General features: G+C 42.5%; 1 protein-coding gene across 4 annotated transcripts in view; it reads right to left on the bottom strand.

Moving 5' to 3' along the window:
- LOC103231163 (AP-3 complex subunit sigma-2) overlaps positions 1–17,273 on the bottom strand; it is an 84,112-nt gene that overhangs the window by 13,897 nt on the left and 52,942 nt on the right. The window lies entirely within an intron of this gene.

The following is a 17,273-nucleotide window of genomic DNA, read 5'->3' as shown; positions in this document are numbered from 1 at the left end:
CCAGGTTCAAGTGATTCTCCTGCCTCAGATTCCTAGGCAGTTGGAACGACAGGTGCGTGCCACCACACCTGGCTAATTTTTTGTATTTTCAGTAGAGACGGGGGTTTCACTGTGTTAGCCAGGATGGTCTCGATCTCCTGACCTAGTGATCCATATGCCTTGGCCTCCCAAAGTGTTGGGATTACAGGCATGAGCCACTGTGCCCAGCCTATGAATTGTACTTTTAAAAAAAAATTATTATACTTTAAGTTCTGGGGTACATGTGCAGAATGTGCAGGTTTTTACATAGGTATACACGTGACATGGTGGTTTGCTGCACCCATCAACCGGTCATCTATATTAGGTATTTCTCCTAAAGCTATCCTTCTCCTAGCCCCCCACCCCCCAACAGGTGCTGGTGTATGATGTTCCCCTCCCTGTGCCCATGTGTTCTCATTGTTCAACTGCCATTTATGAGTGAAAATATATGGTGTTTGGTTTTCTGTTCTTGTGTTAGTTTGCTGAGAATGATGGTTTCCAGCTTCATCCATGTCCTTGCAAAGGACAAGAACTCATTCTTTTTTTTATGGCTGCATAGTATTTCATGGTGAATTGTATTTTAATGCTAAGATTCCTTCAGGAACTCTCAGGCACATAGAGCTGTCTGGTCCTAAGGAGCTCTGAAGAAAGCAAGCCAAGAAAGCAACTTTGCTTTGTAAAGTTCTGTTTTCCCTTTCACCTGCTCTTAGTGTCTTCTAAATCACTTTTATGAACTTTTTGACCTTCAGACTGGACATTTCCATGGTTTTCTCTAGATGTCTTCTTGTCATAAAATCCCATAAGACATTTAATCCCTAGCCATTGATTTCTTTCTCTCTTTCACTCACATAATCATACATTGTTTCAATGGGCAATGAATGAATCCAGTGGAGCCTCCTCTTACACATCAGATGGAAGTGGCTGGCTGGTTTAGGGGCCACAGAGATTGAAAATTTGTTTTAAGCATTACAATCACTCTAAGCACTCTAAGATGCACATGAGGACAGGCACATGAGAGCAGAGGCAAAGAAGAGCAGATTCAAATCTTCCATGTCACACTCATTCCAGACATACACTAATTAAGTAGAATTGAGGGCAGATTCGTCCTGTATTTAGAATTTTTCGTTTCCTTTTTGTTTTTGGACAAATGGATAGAGGTGAACAAGTTAAATGTTTCAGTGAGCCCACTGTACCTACCACATAAAAGGTAGTGTGTTAGGTTCAAGGCATTCACTGATTTTTCTTTTTTTTCTTTTTTCTTTTTTTTTTGAGACAGGGTCTTGCTCTGTCACTATCACTCAAGCTGAAGAGCAGATGTGTGATCATGGCTTACAGCAGCCTTGACCTCCGAGGCTCAAGTAATCTCACCTCAGCCTCCAGAGTAGCTGGGACCACAGACGTGTATCACCACGCCCAGCTAATTTTTGTACTTTTCGTAGAGACAGGGTTTCACCATGTTGGCCAGGCTGATCTCAAACTCCTGGGCTCAAGCAATCCTTCTGCTTCAACCTCCCAGAGTGCTGGGATTACAGCACCTGGACGATTTTTCACTAAAAGAATATAATCTCTAACAATGTCTATTTTCAAATAGGCTTAACATCACAGAATGGTAAGAGCTGGAAGAAGGAAATGAAGACAAGATGTGGACCCTGTCCTTAAAGGGTTTAGAATCAAGTAAGAAAGATTAAACATGCAGAGAATTAACTATAATAAAAGGAAGTCTGTGATAAATACTATGACCCAAGTACAAAGTGCTATGTTATTTCAGAGAAGGGTGACCTTAAGACTAACTGGCAATTGGAGGAAAAGGCATCCAGGCAGAGGGAATGGCAAATTACCTAGCAACTCATTAATTATTCTTCATGCTCTACTAATTCATCATCTTTTTTTTTTTGAGACAGATTCTCGCTCTGTCGCCCAGGCTGGATTGTAGTGGTGCGATCTCAGTTCATTGCAACCTCCGCCTCCCGGGTTCAAGCAATTCTCCTGCCTCAGCCTCCTGAGTAACTAGGATTACAGGCATGTGCCACCGCGCCTGGCTAATTTTTCTATTTTTAGTAGAGATGGGGTTTCTCTATGTTGGTCAGGCTGATTTCGAACTCCTAAACTTGTGATCTGCCCAACTTGGCCTCCCAAAGTGCTGGGATGACAGGCATGAGCCACCACACCCAGCTCATCTTCTTTTATAATTAATAAAAGGATCACTCACTCACTGGCTTCATGTTTTATGCTCTTTGAGTATATACAGTTGACTACAGTAAAGTATACTCACTACATATTACTTCCTTTTTAAAAAAATGAATTCCTATTATGAGTCAGGGTTCTCTGTGAAATCTTTTTTTTTTTAATGTTCTAGCAGGACTTTTTCTTTCTAGCCCAGTGTTTCATCCTCCTTTGGCTACTACCTGTTTGTACTGCTGATCCCAAACGCCAAGCACAGTGCTAAGTATAGAAAAAGATTCAAACCTTGTCCTTTTGAATTTTATCCTTCGTTGGTTGCTTATCTGCTAACAAAACATGACACAAACACATTTCCCCATATTTAGGATGTCAAAGCAGGCAGGAACACTACAGGCAGCATTGCAGAGTGTAGAGGGAGCAGGTCCAGAATCAGAGTACAGGATCTGAATCTGGCTCTATCACTTACCAGCTGTGTGATCTTAGAGAAACTGAGGCTTCCTACCAATAAACCTCAGTTTCTTCATCTGTAAAATGGGGAGAACCAGAGTTCTTGGCTGCCAGGCTTATTCTAAAGATTAAAAAAGATGATGTAGGAAATAAATGAGACACTGTATATAAAGCACTTGGCTATCTATTATGTGCCTGGTTCTTAGTAAGTACTTGATGGGTGTTGGTTAATTTGGTAGTTATAATCAAAGTCATCTTGACCAACCTCTTTCCCAGTGCAGGATTCTGTTCTTTGGCTCCTGCAACAGTATAGATCCTTCACTCTGGTGACAGATCCTTCGCCTCCATGAAGAGAGCTCACTACTGTTTCCAAGCTGCTCAGTGGGCTGTTGAGCAGCAACAACTGTCAGAGAGTTTTTAACTGTACTGAGCTACAACAAGCATCAAATAATTTCCACCCCCAATCCTACCTGTGTCCTCTGGAGCAACAGAGAATAAGTCCCTGCTCTCTACCCTGAGATTCTATCACTCTGCCTAAGGCAACCACATAGGCAGGCAGATAAGTGAAGCACAATTTGGCCATTAAAAAAAAAAAAAAAAAAAAAGTTCAAATGCCACGCCTAGATCTCATAAACCTGTTTCTAAGGAGACTATCTCCATCCCCACAGTTCCCTGCTCCTTCTAAATCGCTGCCCATGGAATAGCCCTGCGCCCCACTCCACCCGCTCGCCCTTTACATGCTGGATCAAAGACTTCCAAAGTTGTAACAGCCCTAAACACAAGTTACAAAAATAGTTCAGTATCACTGGAGCGTAAAGTTCAAAGCAAGAGGTAAGGCTAGAGAGGCAGGCTGGGCATGCTCACGGAGGTCTTTGTACATGAGAAGGGGCTATGGCTTCACCCTTTTGGCAGTGGTCCCCAACTTTAAAAAAAAATCATGAAAATTCACTAAATAACATACTTCCCTCAATCACTTAGTGTCACTGAACTATCATAAGGCTCTGAGGAAGGTGGCGGAGGGGAGTGAGGCATGTCCTTCTCCTCCTCAAGAATCGCTGCAGTTAGGGGTATACATCAGCAAGACAGTTAGTAAAAAATACATTTTTAAATATATCGGCCGGGCGCGGTGGCTCAAGCCTGTAATCCCAGCACTTTGGGAGGCCGAGACAGGCGGATCACGAGGTCAGGAGATCGAGACCATCCTGGAGAACACGGTGAAACCCGTCTCTACTAAAAAACACAAAAAACTAGCTGGGCGAGGTGGCGGGCGCCTGTAGTCCCAGCTACTTGGGAGGCTGAGGCAGGAGAATGGCATAAACCCGGGAGGCGAAGCTTGCAGTGAGCTGAGATCCGGCCACTGCACTCCAGCCTGGACAACAGAGCGAGACTCCATCTCAAAAAAAAAAAAAAAAATCTATATATATATAGATAGATATATATCATTAGGAACGTGTGTAAAGGATAGTTTTAAGGCACAATATAGGAGGCAGAGAGACTAGTAGGAAAAAGTAAAAATAAAGACAAATTCACCATTTATTGAACTAAGAAATTATTCACTAACTCCAATCCTCAAGTAATTGAATGGTAGATATTACTGTATTATATCAAATCTAAGACTTCACTGATTGTAAAACATACCATTTTATGTGCTACTAAAAAAGAAAAATGACATACCATTGATTATAAGAAAAATCTTGATTTGATGTTAAAATTATAAATGGTACTCAAAAAGTGAGTCTAAGAATCAATGAAATGTGATATCATCCCTGTTTTACAACTGAATAAAACTGAGGCACAACGAGGTCTTTAAGAGGGTTGCATAAATTACACAGTTAGAATCTGGTAGAGTCAGAAGCCCACAAAAGCACTTCATGCAGAATCCCACTTGAGGAACATAGGGTTCCTAGTTCCTCCTGAGTGCACCCAGAGGTTATCTCCCAAGGGAGCAAAGGCAAAGTGAAAAGTGAGCCCACCCTGAAACTAGCCAGTATGCACAAGTCATAACCTTCAGAGGCAAGGTCTAATTAGAATCTGGTTTTAAAAAATGGGCCTTGGCTGGGTGCAATGGCTCACACCTGTAATCCCAGCACTTTGGGAGGCCGAGGTGGGCAGATCACGAGGTCAGGAGTTCAAGACCAGCCTGGCCAAGATGGTGCAACCCTGTCTACTAAAAAAACACAAAAAATTAGCCGGGCATGGTGGTGTGCACCTATAATCCCAGCTACTCAGAAGGCTGAAGCAGGAGAATTACTTGAACCTAGGAGGCAGAGGTTGCAGTGAGCCGAGATTGCACCACCGCACTCCAGCCTGGATGACAGAGTGAGACTCTGTCCCAAAAAAAAAAAATTAGCCGGGCGTGATGGTGCGCACCTGTAGTCCCAGCTACTCAGGAGGCTGAGGCATGAGAATTGCTTAAACCCAGGAGGCAGAGGTTACAGTGAGCCAAGATTGAGCCACTGCACTCCAGCCTGGGGAACAGAGCCAGATTCTGTCGCAAAATTAAAAAAGAAAAAAAAAAACGGGGGGGCCTCTAGCTGTGCTATTCAGATAATATACCTGAAAAGTATGCCTTGAAAATAAAAAAACAGGCTGGGTAAGATGGCTCATGCCTGTAATCCCAACACTTTGGGAAGCTGAGATGGGCGGATCACTTGAGCCCAGGAGTCCAAGACCAGCCTGGGCAACATGGAGAAACCTCATTTCTACAAAAAATAAAAAAAAATTACCCAGGCATGGTAGTGCACGCCTGTAGTCCCAGCTATTTGGAAGGCTGAAGTGGAAGGCGCTCAGAAGCAGAGATTGCAATGAGCTGAGATCGTGCCATTGCATTATAGCCTGGGCAACAGACCAAGACTCTGTCTCAAAAAAAAAAAAAACAAAGAAAAGGCCAGGCACGGTGGCTCATGTCTGTAATCCTTGCACTTTGGGAGGCCGAGGTGGGCGGATCACCTGAGGTCAGGAGTTTGAGACCAGCCTGGACAACATGGTGAAACCCTGTCTCTACTAAAAATACAAACATTAGCTGGAAATCACTTGAACCCGGGAGGCGGAGGTTGCAGTGAGCCAAGATTGTGCCAGTGTACTCCAGCCTGGGCAACAGAGTGAGACTCTGTCTAAAAAAAAAAAAGAAAAGAAAAGAAAAAGAAACTCACAAAATTGGGACACATATCTATTTCACTTCAACTAATCAATTCTGACTGTCCTGTACTGTTTGGATAACCAACAAAGTATTATACACTGACACTATTCCAAAGGAGTTTACAATCTACTAGAAACAATTAGAATTAAAAACATGAGAGCATGAGCAAGAAGACAAACAGTTTGGAGAACTACAATACTGAATTTCAGAGAAAGCTTCATCAAAGGTAAAAACTGGGCTGGGGCTGGGCACGGTGGCTCATACCTGTAATCCCAGCACTTTGGAAGGCCGAGGCAGGAGGATTGTTTGAGTTCAGGAGTTCAAGACCACTCTGGCCAACATAGCCAGACCTGTCCCTTTTTTCTTTTCATTTTTTTTTTTTTTTTGAGATGAAGTCTTGCTCTTGTCGCCCATGCTGGAGTGCAATGCGCAATCTCTGCTCATTGCAACCTCCGCCTCCTGGGTTCAAGCAATTCTCCTGCCTTAGCCTCCCAAGTAGCTGGGATTACAGGCACCTGCCACTATGGCCGGCTAATTTTGGTATTTTTAGTAGAGATGATGGGGTTTCACCACGTTGGACAGGCTGGTCTTGAACTCCTGATCTCAGGTGATCTGCCTGCCTTGGTCTCCCCCAAAGCGCTGGGATTACAGGTATGAGCCACTGCGCCCAGCCTTTTTTTTTGAGACAGGGTCTTGCTTTGTCACCTAGGCTGGAGTGCAGTGACACAATCATGGCTCAACGCAGTCTCAACCTCCCAGGCTCAAACGATCACCCCACCTCAGCCTCTGGAGTAACTGGGACTACAGACATGCATCACCATGCCTGGCTAATATTTTTTACTTTTTTGTAGACATGGGGGGGGTCTCACTATGTTGCCCAGGCTTGTTGTTTCCAACTCCAGGGCTCAAGTGATCCTCCCGCCTCAGCCTTTCAAAGTGCTGGGATTACAGGCATGAACCACTGCACCTGGCTTAAAGAACTCTTTAAATTACTTTTTCCAGAATTGTAATTCAGGATTTTGATTTTTCTGGATTGTGATTTTCAGGACATTAGACTTTAGGAATTTTGATCTTTCCAGATTTCAATATTTGGGATTGTTCCTTTCAGGATTATTATTGGCTTCCCTCTTACTTCTCTCACTTCCTTCCAGTTTCTATTCAAATGCTATCTTATCAAACATTTCTCTGACTACCCTATATAAATTATCAAGCCACATCTACCCAGCCCCTACCCTGCTGTATCTTCTCCCCTGCACTTATCACCACCTATGTTTTATTTTGTCTCCCCGTTAGAGGTAAGATTCAAGAAGACAGGAATGTTTTATTAACTGTTTCCCCAGAATATGGGTGGATATATGAATTCCCACCTAGAATAGTGGGTGAATATATGAATTCTACAGTAATTAATTAACAAATGTGTGCCAACTATTGTGCTAAAAATGGAAAATACAGTAGTGAACAAGACAATCTGATCCCTACTTTCTTAATACTATCTGGTGGGGGAAACAAACAAACAAAATAATGAAATACTTTGTGTAGGCACAGTTCTAAGTACTTTACATATTTTTAATAGTCACAGCTACCACATAAGCAAGGTGCTATCACACACAAGTTTCTTTTCTTTTCTTTTTTTTTTTTGACACAGGGTCTGGCTTTGTTGCGCAGGTTAGAACACAGTGGCACGATCTCAGCTCACTGCAGCCTTGACCTCCCAGGTTCAAGCCATCCTCCCATCTCAGTTGTCTGAGTAGTTGGGACTACAGGTATGTGCCATCATTCCCAGCTAATTTTGGTGTTTTTTGTAGAGATGGGGTTTTGTAACGTTGCCCAGGTTGGTCTCCAGCTCCTCAGCTCAAGTGATCCGCCTGCCCCGGCCTCCCAAAGTGGTTGGATTACAGATGTGAGCCACTGCGCTCAGCCTCACACAAAAGCTTCTAAGGCACAAGTCATTCGGCTCTTATGCGGCAAAGTCAAGATTTAAGCTCAGACACACAGGTTCTGGAGTTTGTGCCCTTATCCATGCAAACAGGAGAAAACAACACCCTGTGTCAGATGCAGTGGCAAAACTAGTCAAAGGTGCTGGGCAAACAAGACAAGTATATCTATTTCAGTCTATGGGCAGGAGGGGAGTGCCAGGAAAGGCATTTTGAGGGCTGACTTTTTCAAAGGGTGAGTCAGAATTGTCAGTGTGGGTCAGACATGGTGGCTCACACCTATAATCCCAGCACTTTGGGAGGCCGAGGCGGGTAGATCACCTGAGGTCAGGAGTTCAAGACCAGCCTGGCCAACATGGTGAAACCCAGTCTCTACTAAAAATACAAAAATTAGTTGGGTGTGGTGGCACGTGCCTGTAATCCCAGCTACTCAGGAAGCTGAGGCAGGAGAATCACTTGCAGCCAGGAGGCGGAGGTTGCAGTGAGCCGAGATCGTGCCACTGAACTCCAGCCTGGGCGACACAATAAGATCTGTTTCAAAAGAAAAAAAAAAGAAAAAAAAAAAAGAAAAGAAAAGGCGGGGCGTGGTGGCTCATGCCTGTAATCCCAGCACTTTGGGAGGCCGAGGCAGGTGGATCAGGAGGTGAGGAGATCAAGACCATCCTGGCTAACATGGTGAAACCCGGTCTCTACTAAAAATACAAAAAATTAGCTGGATGTGGTGGCACGCACCTGTAGCCCCAGCTACTCGGGGGGCTGAGGCAGGAGAATCGCTTGAACTCGGGAGGCAGAGGTTGCGGTGAGCCAAGATCATGCCACTGCACTCCAGCCTGGCAACAGAGTGAGACTCCTTCTCAAAAAAAAAAGCCAGACGCTATAGCTCATGCCTGTAATCCCAGCATTTTGGGAGACTGAGGCGGGTGGATCATGAGGTCAGGAGATTGAGACCATCCTGGCTAACACAATAAAACCCTGTCTCTACTAAAAATACAAAAAATTAGGCAGGCGTGGTGGCATGCACCTGTAATCTCAGCTACCTGGGAGGTTGAGGCAAGAGAATCGCTTCAATCTGGGAGGTGGAGGTTGTGGTGAGCCGAGATCGAGCCACTGCACTCCAGTCTGGGCGACAGAGTGAGACTCTGTCTCAAAAACAAAAAAACAAAAAAAACTGTCAGTGTGAAGATGCAGGAGCTGGAGGTTCTGCTTTGGACATACCATCTTTAAAGTAGAGTGAGTTTGGACAGCAACTGAGGAGTCACCAACAGACAGATAAATGAAGTCATGGGATTGTGAGAGATTTCCTAAGAAGATAATGTCTCAAAGAAAAGAGAAGAATGGCCATTTAAGAGGTAAGAAGCCCAGTGGGCCAGAGAGAGTGGCCAGAAAGGTAGAAAAAAAACCCAAAAAACCAGTAAATGTGTATCATAGAAACTAAGAACAAAGACTATTTTAAAAATAAGGAAGTGTTAAAATTGCTTGGTGAAGGGCACTGGAAAGTGTCCATCAGATTTAGCAATACAGAGGACAAAGTTCTCAACTGGATCACTGTCTACTTCAAACTTCATGATCTCTTATACATACTCCGTATTCTAACCCCATGCTCTTGATCTAGGAAAGTACTGCTCCCATTCAGAAGGCATTTGGAAATGTATCAGGTAGACACCCTACCAGCATTTAGTAGAAGGGGCTAAGGACACTAAATACCAGCAATTCAAATAAAAATTGCACTGCCCAAAATGTAAACAGTGCCTCCTCTGGCAGACCCTTGGTCTGGATGGAGCTTATGCATAGTTCCAAATCTCCCACAGCCCCCAGCCTTTGTTCCTATTGTCTTGACTCTTAGACTTCTGGTTTTGAAAACAAAAAATCAATAAATTCTATAAATTTTTATATCTATCTATATCTATCACATTATTTATGCTTTTAAATTCTCAAATTCTGTGGTTTAGTAGAAAGAACATGGGTTTTAAAGTTTCAGGCACTTTAGCCTGAGTTTCAGCTTCCTCATCTGTTACACAGGAATGCTACCATCTACTTTATAGAAGATTACTGAGAATAAAGTACCTAGCACAATGCCTTGTACTTGGCAGCTGCCCAGTTTTTCAACATTAACTTCCCTTCCTATGACTACTCCTCCCTTGATAATTTCTTTTTTCTTCTTCGTCGTCTTCTTTTTTTTATTATTATTATTTGTGACAGAGTTTCACTCTTGTTGCTCAGGCTAGAGTGCAATGGCGAGATCTTGGCTCACTACAACCTCTGCCCTCTGGGTTCAAGCGATTCTCCTGCCTCACCCTCCTGAATAGCTGGGATTACAGGTGCCCACCACCACACCTGGCTAATTTTTATATTTTTAGTAGAGATAGGGTTTCACCATGTTGTCCAGGCTGCTCTCAAACTCCTGACCTCAGGTGGTCCACCTGCCTTGGCCTCTCAAAGTGTTGGGATTAGAGGTGTGAGTCACACCTGGCCTGATAATTTCTTACTCAGGAATTTATACAGTCTTCATTGCTCTTCTCACTTGGCATTGATCTTCTACCCCAAATTGCCAGCGTTTTTTCCCCCAGCTATCTGGCTTAAGGCAAGTCATACCTGCGGTGCCAGGCCAGCCTTGCCTATGTTGTTACACACTCGGCACAGCTCAAGAGCTGTACACTGCACTCAGTCAGGAGGCTGCCTGCCATGCTTCTGTATCTAGGGCCACAGATGCTCAGCTGAAAGCTGCAGATGGGTTACCATCTACTCTGCTAGTCTGTTTCAGAGCCCAGCCTCAGAGACAGCTATTACTTCAAAGTCCCATTCTTTGTTCTCTACTTTTGATCAAATATCATTAAATGAAAGAGCTTATGATTAGGTACTGTATTATTCTGTATAAATAATTTATATGCAATTTAGTGTTATAAAATGCAACCTGCAGATATATACATATTTGACTAAGACAGTGCTTACGGTCACTTCTATGAAAAGCAGTACAGGATGAGAACTCCCTAATATGAACATCATGCCCACTGAAAAATTACACTCAACTTACAGAGTGTTTTCCAAAAATATGCCGTTGACTCCAAGACCAAGGGATGTCTCTGTATGATCCATCTATTTACTTCAACTATAAGCTCCTGTTTTTGTTTTTGTTTTTGTTTGAGACAGCCTCACTCTCTCACCCAGGCTGGAGTGCAGTGGTGCAATCTGGGCTCACTGCAACCTCCGCCTCCTGGGTTCAAGCAATTCTTGTGCCTCAGCCTCCTAAATAGCTGGGATTACAGGCATGTGTCACCATGTTTGGCTAATTTTTGTATTTTTAGTAGAGACGGGGTTTCACCATGTTGGTCAGTCTGGTCTCGAACTCCTGACCTCAAGTGACCCATCCATCTCGGCTTCCCAAAGTGCTGGGATTACAGGTGTGAGCCACCACGCCTAGCTTATGAGCTTCTTACAGGTAGAAAATTTGACTTTTATATCTTTGTATCTCTATATTTAGCACACTGTCTTTTTCCTAGTGAATGCTTCATAAATGGTTGCTGTTTGGTAATCAGAGAAAAGACAAAAACACTCTCAACAGACATCGGTACTTCATCAACGTCAGAGAGCCAAAGTAAAATGAATGATTTGCAGAAAGCCTCTAAGGAAGTAGACACTTGCCTCCCACATATAAAAGCCACTTATTCTGTTAAGAAATTTTATTTTAAGTCACCTTAAATTCATTTGGGAAGTACAGAAGATATAAATACCAAATAATCAGTTAGAGAAATTGAAAAGCTGCTATGTGGAATACCTTTCCTAAGATTCAACCACATTTCCTTCTTATTAGAGCACTCCTCTATTTTTCTGTAACTTTAATTTCTAGCTTCCCTTCTACAAAGTGATAATAAATCAAATGTCAGCTTTTCCTCTAAGAAAATACATGGAGAAACCATGGTCATCATTGGTAATATTCAACTAGTTCAGGTTCTCCTCTCTCTTGGGCACATAATAGTAGCACTTCCCAGTCCGTTGGGTGGGGGCATGTGACTGACTTTGATCACTGAAATGTGAGTGTACAGGGATGTGCCACTTCAAGAGCTGGCACACACACCGCCCAGGTAGAAGCATATGTTGAGGAGATTTCCATTAGCCTGGACCTCAGAGGAATTACAGTGAGCAGAGACACCACAATGGCCACACAGCACAAGTGAAAAATAATCCTGGTTGTCATAAGTCATCGGGATTTTGGAGTAATGCATTACCTAGCCTACCTTGATTGATACAAAAACCAAGCCTGGAAAAGGGCTCTTACTTACGAATCAAGAAATTCTGCTTTGCCGGGTGCAGCGGCTCACACCTGTAATCCCAGCACTTTGGGAGGCGGAGGCAGGCGGATCACCTGAGGTTGGGAGTTTGAGACCAGCCTGACCAACACAGAGAAACTCCATCTCTACTAAAAAAAATACAAAACTAGCCGGGCTTGGTGGCGCATCCCTATAATCCCAGCTACTCGGGAGGCTAAGGCAGGAGAATTGCTGCCTCCACCCAGGAGGTGGAGGTTGCGGTGAGCCAAGATCACGCCACTGCACTCCAGCCTGGGTAACAAGAGTGAAACTCTGTTTCAAAAAAAAAAAAAAAAAAAAAAAAAAAAAAAAAAAAATTCTGCTTCTATCATAGAGTAGGCCAATCCTCTTCTGCAATATAAGGAATAATAGCAAGAACAGTAGAATTGAATCTCAATTCCAGCCTTTCAGGGTGCCTGTAAATCAGCAACCAAAGCAAATACAATTTATTTTATCTGCAACATATCCAAGTGATACCATGGGTAATAAGCTTTGCTTACTGACTACAACCTTGACAAACACTAGGTTTTACTGAAAAAGGCTAGATATCAAAGGGATATCTCTAAAGGTCAAATTGTGTTGTTTTGTGTACACTGTTATTCCACTAACCAGTAATAAGGAATGACTAACACACCAAACTTGAAGCAGCAGGTAATCAATGAGATTGTGCACTGAGGCAGTCCAAAGTTCAAGTAAGGAAAGTGAGTGCGTATATGGCAGCAGATATTAAGTATAGTCTGGAACAATCTTTGTTTTTTTCTTTTCTTTTTTTTCCCCCCTTTTTACTTAAAGAGATGGGGTCTCACTTGTTGCTCAGGCTGATCTCACACTCCTGGGCTCAAGCGATCCTCTTGCCTCAGTCTCCCAAAGTGCTGGGGATTACAGTCGTGAGCCTCCACAACCAGCCTAAGTGTTCTTTCTTCCTTTCCTTCCTTCCTTTCCTTCCTTCTTTTCTTTCTCTCTTTCTTTCTTTTTCTTTTATTTTTTTTTTGAGATGAAGTCCTGCTCTGTCACCCAGGCTGGTGTGCAGGGGCATGACCTCGGCTCACTGTAACCTCCACTTCCCAGGTTCAAGTAATTCTCCTGCCTCACACCTCCTGAGTAGCTGGGATTAGAGGTCGGGTAATTTTTGTATTTTTAGTAGAGATGGGGTTTCACCATGTTGGCCAGGCTGGTCTTGAACTCCTGACCTCAGGTGATCCACCCACCTCGACCTCCCAAAGTGCTGGGATTACAAGTGTGAGCCACCGCGCCCAGCCCTTCTTTCTTTTTTTTTCTAAACAAATTACAGGGATTTAAAAAATTTGAAAAATCATTATTGCTGATCTCTGTCTTTTTTTTTTCTTTTTTTGCGATGGAGTCTCGCTCTGTCACCCAGGCTGGAGTGCAGTGGCACAATCTCGGCTCACTGCAAGCTCTGCCTCCTGGGTTCATGTCATTCTCCTGCCTCAGCCTCCTGAATAGCTGGGACTACAGGCACCCACCACCATGCCCGGCTAATTTTTTGTATTTTTTAATAGAGACAGGGTTTCACTGTGTTAGCCAGGTTGGTCTTGATCTCCTGACCTCATGATTCACCTGCCTCGGCCTCCCAAAGTGGTGGGATTACAGGCGTGAACCACCATGCCCGGCCGATCTCTGTCTTCATGCTACCCTGAGGGAATAAGATTTTGGCCTCTGAAAAAAATATTCTACAGCCAACACTAAGAATTGAAGTTAACACATAGAAAGTACAGTCGTCCCCCCTTACCTGCCTAGGATATGTCCTAAGACCCCCAGTGGATGCGATGTTTTTTTCCCATACACACATACCTAAGATAAAGTCTAATTTGTAAATCAGGCACAGTAAGAGATTAACAATGATAACTAATAATAAAAACAATTATGACAATATGCCAGCATCACTACTCTTGCACTTTGGGGCCATTATGAAGTAAAATAAAGGTTACCTGAACACAAGCACTGCGACACTGTGACAGTCAAGATGGCTACTAAGTAAGCAATGGGCAGCTAGTGTACATTGCATGGATACAATGGATGAGGGGATGATTCCCATCTTGGAGCAGGACAGAGCAACATTTCATCATGCTGCTCAGAATGGCATGCAATTTAAAACATAGTGTTTATTTCTGGAATTTTCCATTTAATATTTTTGGACCATGGTTGACTGTGCATAACTGGAACTACAGAAAGTGAAACTGCAGATAAAACTGTCTTAACCACGGTTTAACTCTGCCCTTCAACTGGCCTTTCTGTATGTAAGATAATATATTTCTTTATTACTTAAGCCAAAAAAAAAAAATTCTGCCACAAAATTCTTACCTACCAAGCATCAGTAAAGAAGGGCTTTACAGATGCAATGGAACCCAAGGCTGGCCTCAGCTCCCTTCTTCTCTCTTTGGCACATCCAGATATAGAAATAGAGGCAGCCAGGGATAGTCAAGTGTGTTAACTCACACCTTTTACAAGAACTAAAACTCAAACAGAATATCTTATTCTTCTAGACCAAATAGCTCCTCTTTCATCATCAAAAACACAAACTGTATGTCCCTCACTTGTCCCTCCATTCCTGGAGACCTGCAGTCAGGACACCTGCTTCAACGTCACAGGGTGTGGCGGGTATTAATGAGCTTTGTTATCACAAGCTCTGTTCACAGAAGGGACATCTGGCAAACATAACCCAATATTACTGCTTATGATTCTTTCATCTTAGTGTTCACAAGTCCAATTTTGAACCCTCAGCATTTTTCCATTTTAGTAGCCTATGCTTAGCAGAGATTTAAAATTCCATACTATGAGGTTTTCTTGGATTCAGCACCATTCAGAAGCATATGTTTCCCACTGCAAATTGAAATCTATTAAAAAAAAAAAAAAAAGCTGGATAAATTCCCTTGACATAGCCATTGATTTGTGACTCTGATGACCAAATCTTGAAAGCCCAATTGAATTCTAAATCCAGCTTTGCTACTAGATACTGGTAGATCAGAATATTAGGTCACCCACACAGTTTTCTTTGAACAAAAATTCAATTCACCATAATTAACACCAACACCCAACTCAGTCATGATGTTGAGCTGTGTTTAGGAATTTCTGAAAGCAAAAGGGAACCAAGTGCCCTAGGCTCTAAATAGCACAGCCAGGAGAGCTGATGGTCTACCCCAGAGAATATGAAATCAGACCTTACTCCAGCCTCCAACAGTTTAAATCATGAACAACCTTATGAGACTAGAGTCCTGGGAACTCTTTAGTGACACTCACCTGAAGACTACCCCAGTCAGTAAAAGGTACCACACTAGATTCAGTGAGGAAGACAAAGATAAGGTAGTCTGATCAAGCAGGGAAAACATAGAAAGGTATATAAATAAAGGTCACAGAAGGATAAAAATAATACTACACATGGTTCAAAAAGATCACAATAGGCTAGACCATGAGGACAAGCTTTAGGGTGGTAGGATTTGAGCTGCATTTGAATGACAGGCAGTATTTAGTACATGAAAACACAATTTAGGCAGAGAGTTGAGGCAGCAATTACAAAGTAAGAGTGGACTACTGTGGCTGGAGCAGAAAGTGGCAAATAGTTATGGAAGTAAGGCCAAGATAGGATGGAGACAAATTGTGGACAGCCTTGATGTCTGGCCAAGGAGTCAAGGCTAGTCTAAGAAGTACACTAGAAAAACCAACTTCAACAAGAAGGAAGAGAGAATAAGGTTAGAAAACCTGCCAGAAACAAGCAAGAGATATGATAACTAAAGACAATGTTTGACTCATAACTGAAACTGGGATTTAAAAAAAGATCTAAAGGACATTTCTGGGACAATTGGGGAAACTTAAATATGAACTATATATTGGAACACAGTATTTATTAATGTTAAATTTCCCAACTATGTTAATTGTGTTGTGCATCATTAGAGAATTGTATACAACATATTATATAATAATATTCTTGTTCTTAGGAGACGTCTATTGACATATTTAGGGATGAAAAGTTATGATGTCTGCAACTAACTCTCAAATGGTTCAGGAAAAAAGTATATATGTATATAGAGATAAAAGCAAGTATGCCGAATGTTAATAGTTGATGAATCTAAGAACAAGATATAAAGAAGGACATTACAGAAAAAAGCAACAGGTTTAGTGATTGACTGGATCTTGGGAGCGAGGAAGAAGGAGAAAAGGTTTTGAACGTAGATGACAGAGGATGGTACTAACACTCCTGGAAAAGGGAAGCTGCAGGGAGAAATGGTTTTCAGAAGACATATGCTGAAGCTGGCTCTGGATAACTGGGAAGAAGAAATTTAGATGTGAGAATGACATTAGCGAGAAATGCCTTCAGGCTGTTGGAAATACAGGAATAGGACTCAAGCCATACATCAAGACTAGATGTATGGTAATTGGTAATGACCAATTTGGGAATTACCTACATAGACAATAGTTTGAGCATGAAAAATGTTTTTTTTTTTAATACCCAAGTTTTGCTTTAAGACCTAGAACATGAAAAATGGATGAGATTTATGCTAGAAATATGAGGGAGAAGAGAGAGGTAAGAGATGACTGACAACGTAATTTCCTAATAGAGTGGGAAGAGAATAGGAGAAAAATCAAGAGGGTTCTATATTACAGAAATAAAGGTAGAAAAAGATTAAGAGAGTGCTCCATTGAACAGTTAACAGCATCAGATACTGCAGAAACAAGAAAGAAAGTGATGACTAGGAAACGACTATAGGATTTGAAAATTGGGAAATCATCAGTGAATTTTGGGTAGGAGTGAAAACCAGGCTATGGGACTCTAGAAAGAGAACAGAGAAAGTAGAATTAAAGACTGGGCATAAATCACTCACTAATTCAAGTTCACCTTGCATGAGAACAATGGAAATGGAACTACAGTTAGGGGGGCAGTAGAGCCATGGGAAGGGCTATATTCTCTCTGAGACTGGGGCATTCTGGGGATCTGTAGACACAGAAGAACAAACACTAAGGACACCTTACAGACCGGTTCAAGAAGTGACATTATGGTGTGTGTGGGGGAGAGACAGAAAGAGAACCTGGCTCTAGAAATGGAATGAAATAAACCCTCCTTTAACACAGGAAGAAAAGGAGAGAGAAGAGGTGAAAAAGAGAGAAGCAGTGATAAAGACAGTATACAAAAACAACTTAGGAGGTTAAACAAGAAATCACAAGATTAGGAATAAACAACTTGTCAGAGCCGAGGAAGTCAGTTATGTCTAGTCTTTACACAGGCCTACTACTCTG

The sequence above is a fragment of the Chlorocebus sabaeus genome, chromosome 29 (assembly GCF_047675955.1).
Source record: "Chlorocebus sabaeus isolate Y175 chromosome 29, mChlSab1.0.hap1, whole genome shotgun sequence".
NCBI lineage: Eukaryota > Metazoa > Chordata > Mammalia > Primates > Cercopithecidae > Chlorocebus > Chlorocebus sabaeus.
The sequence above is the reverse complement of the archived record's forward strand: the minus strand, read 5'-3'. Positions and strand labels throughout refer to the sequence as shown.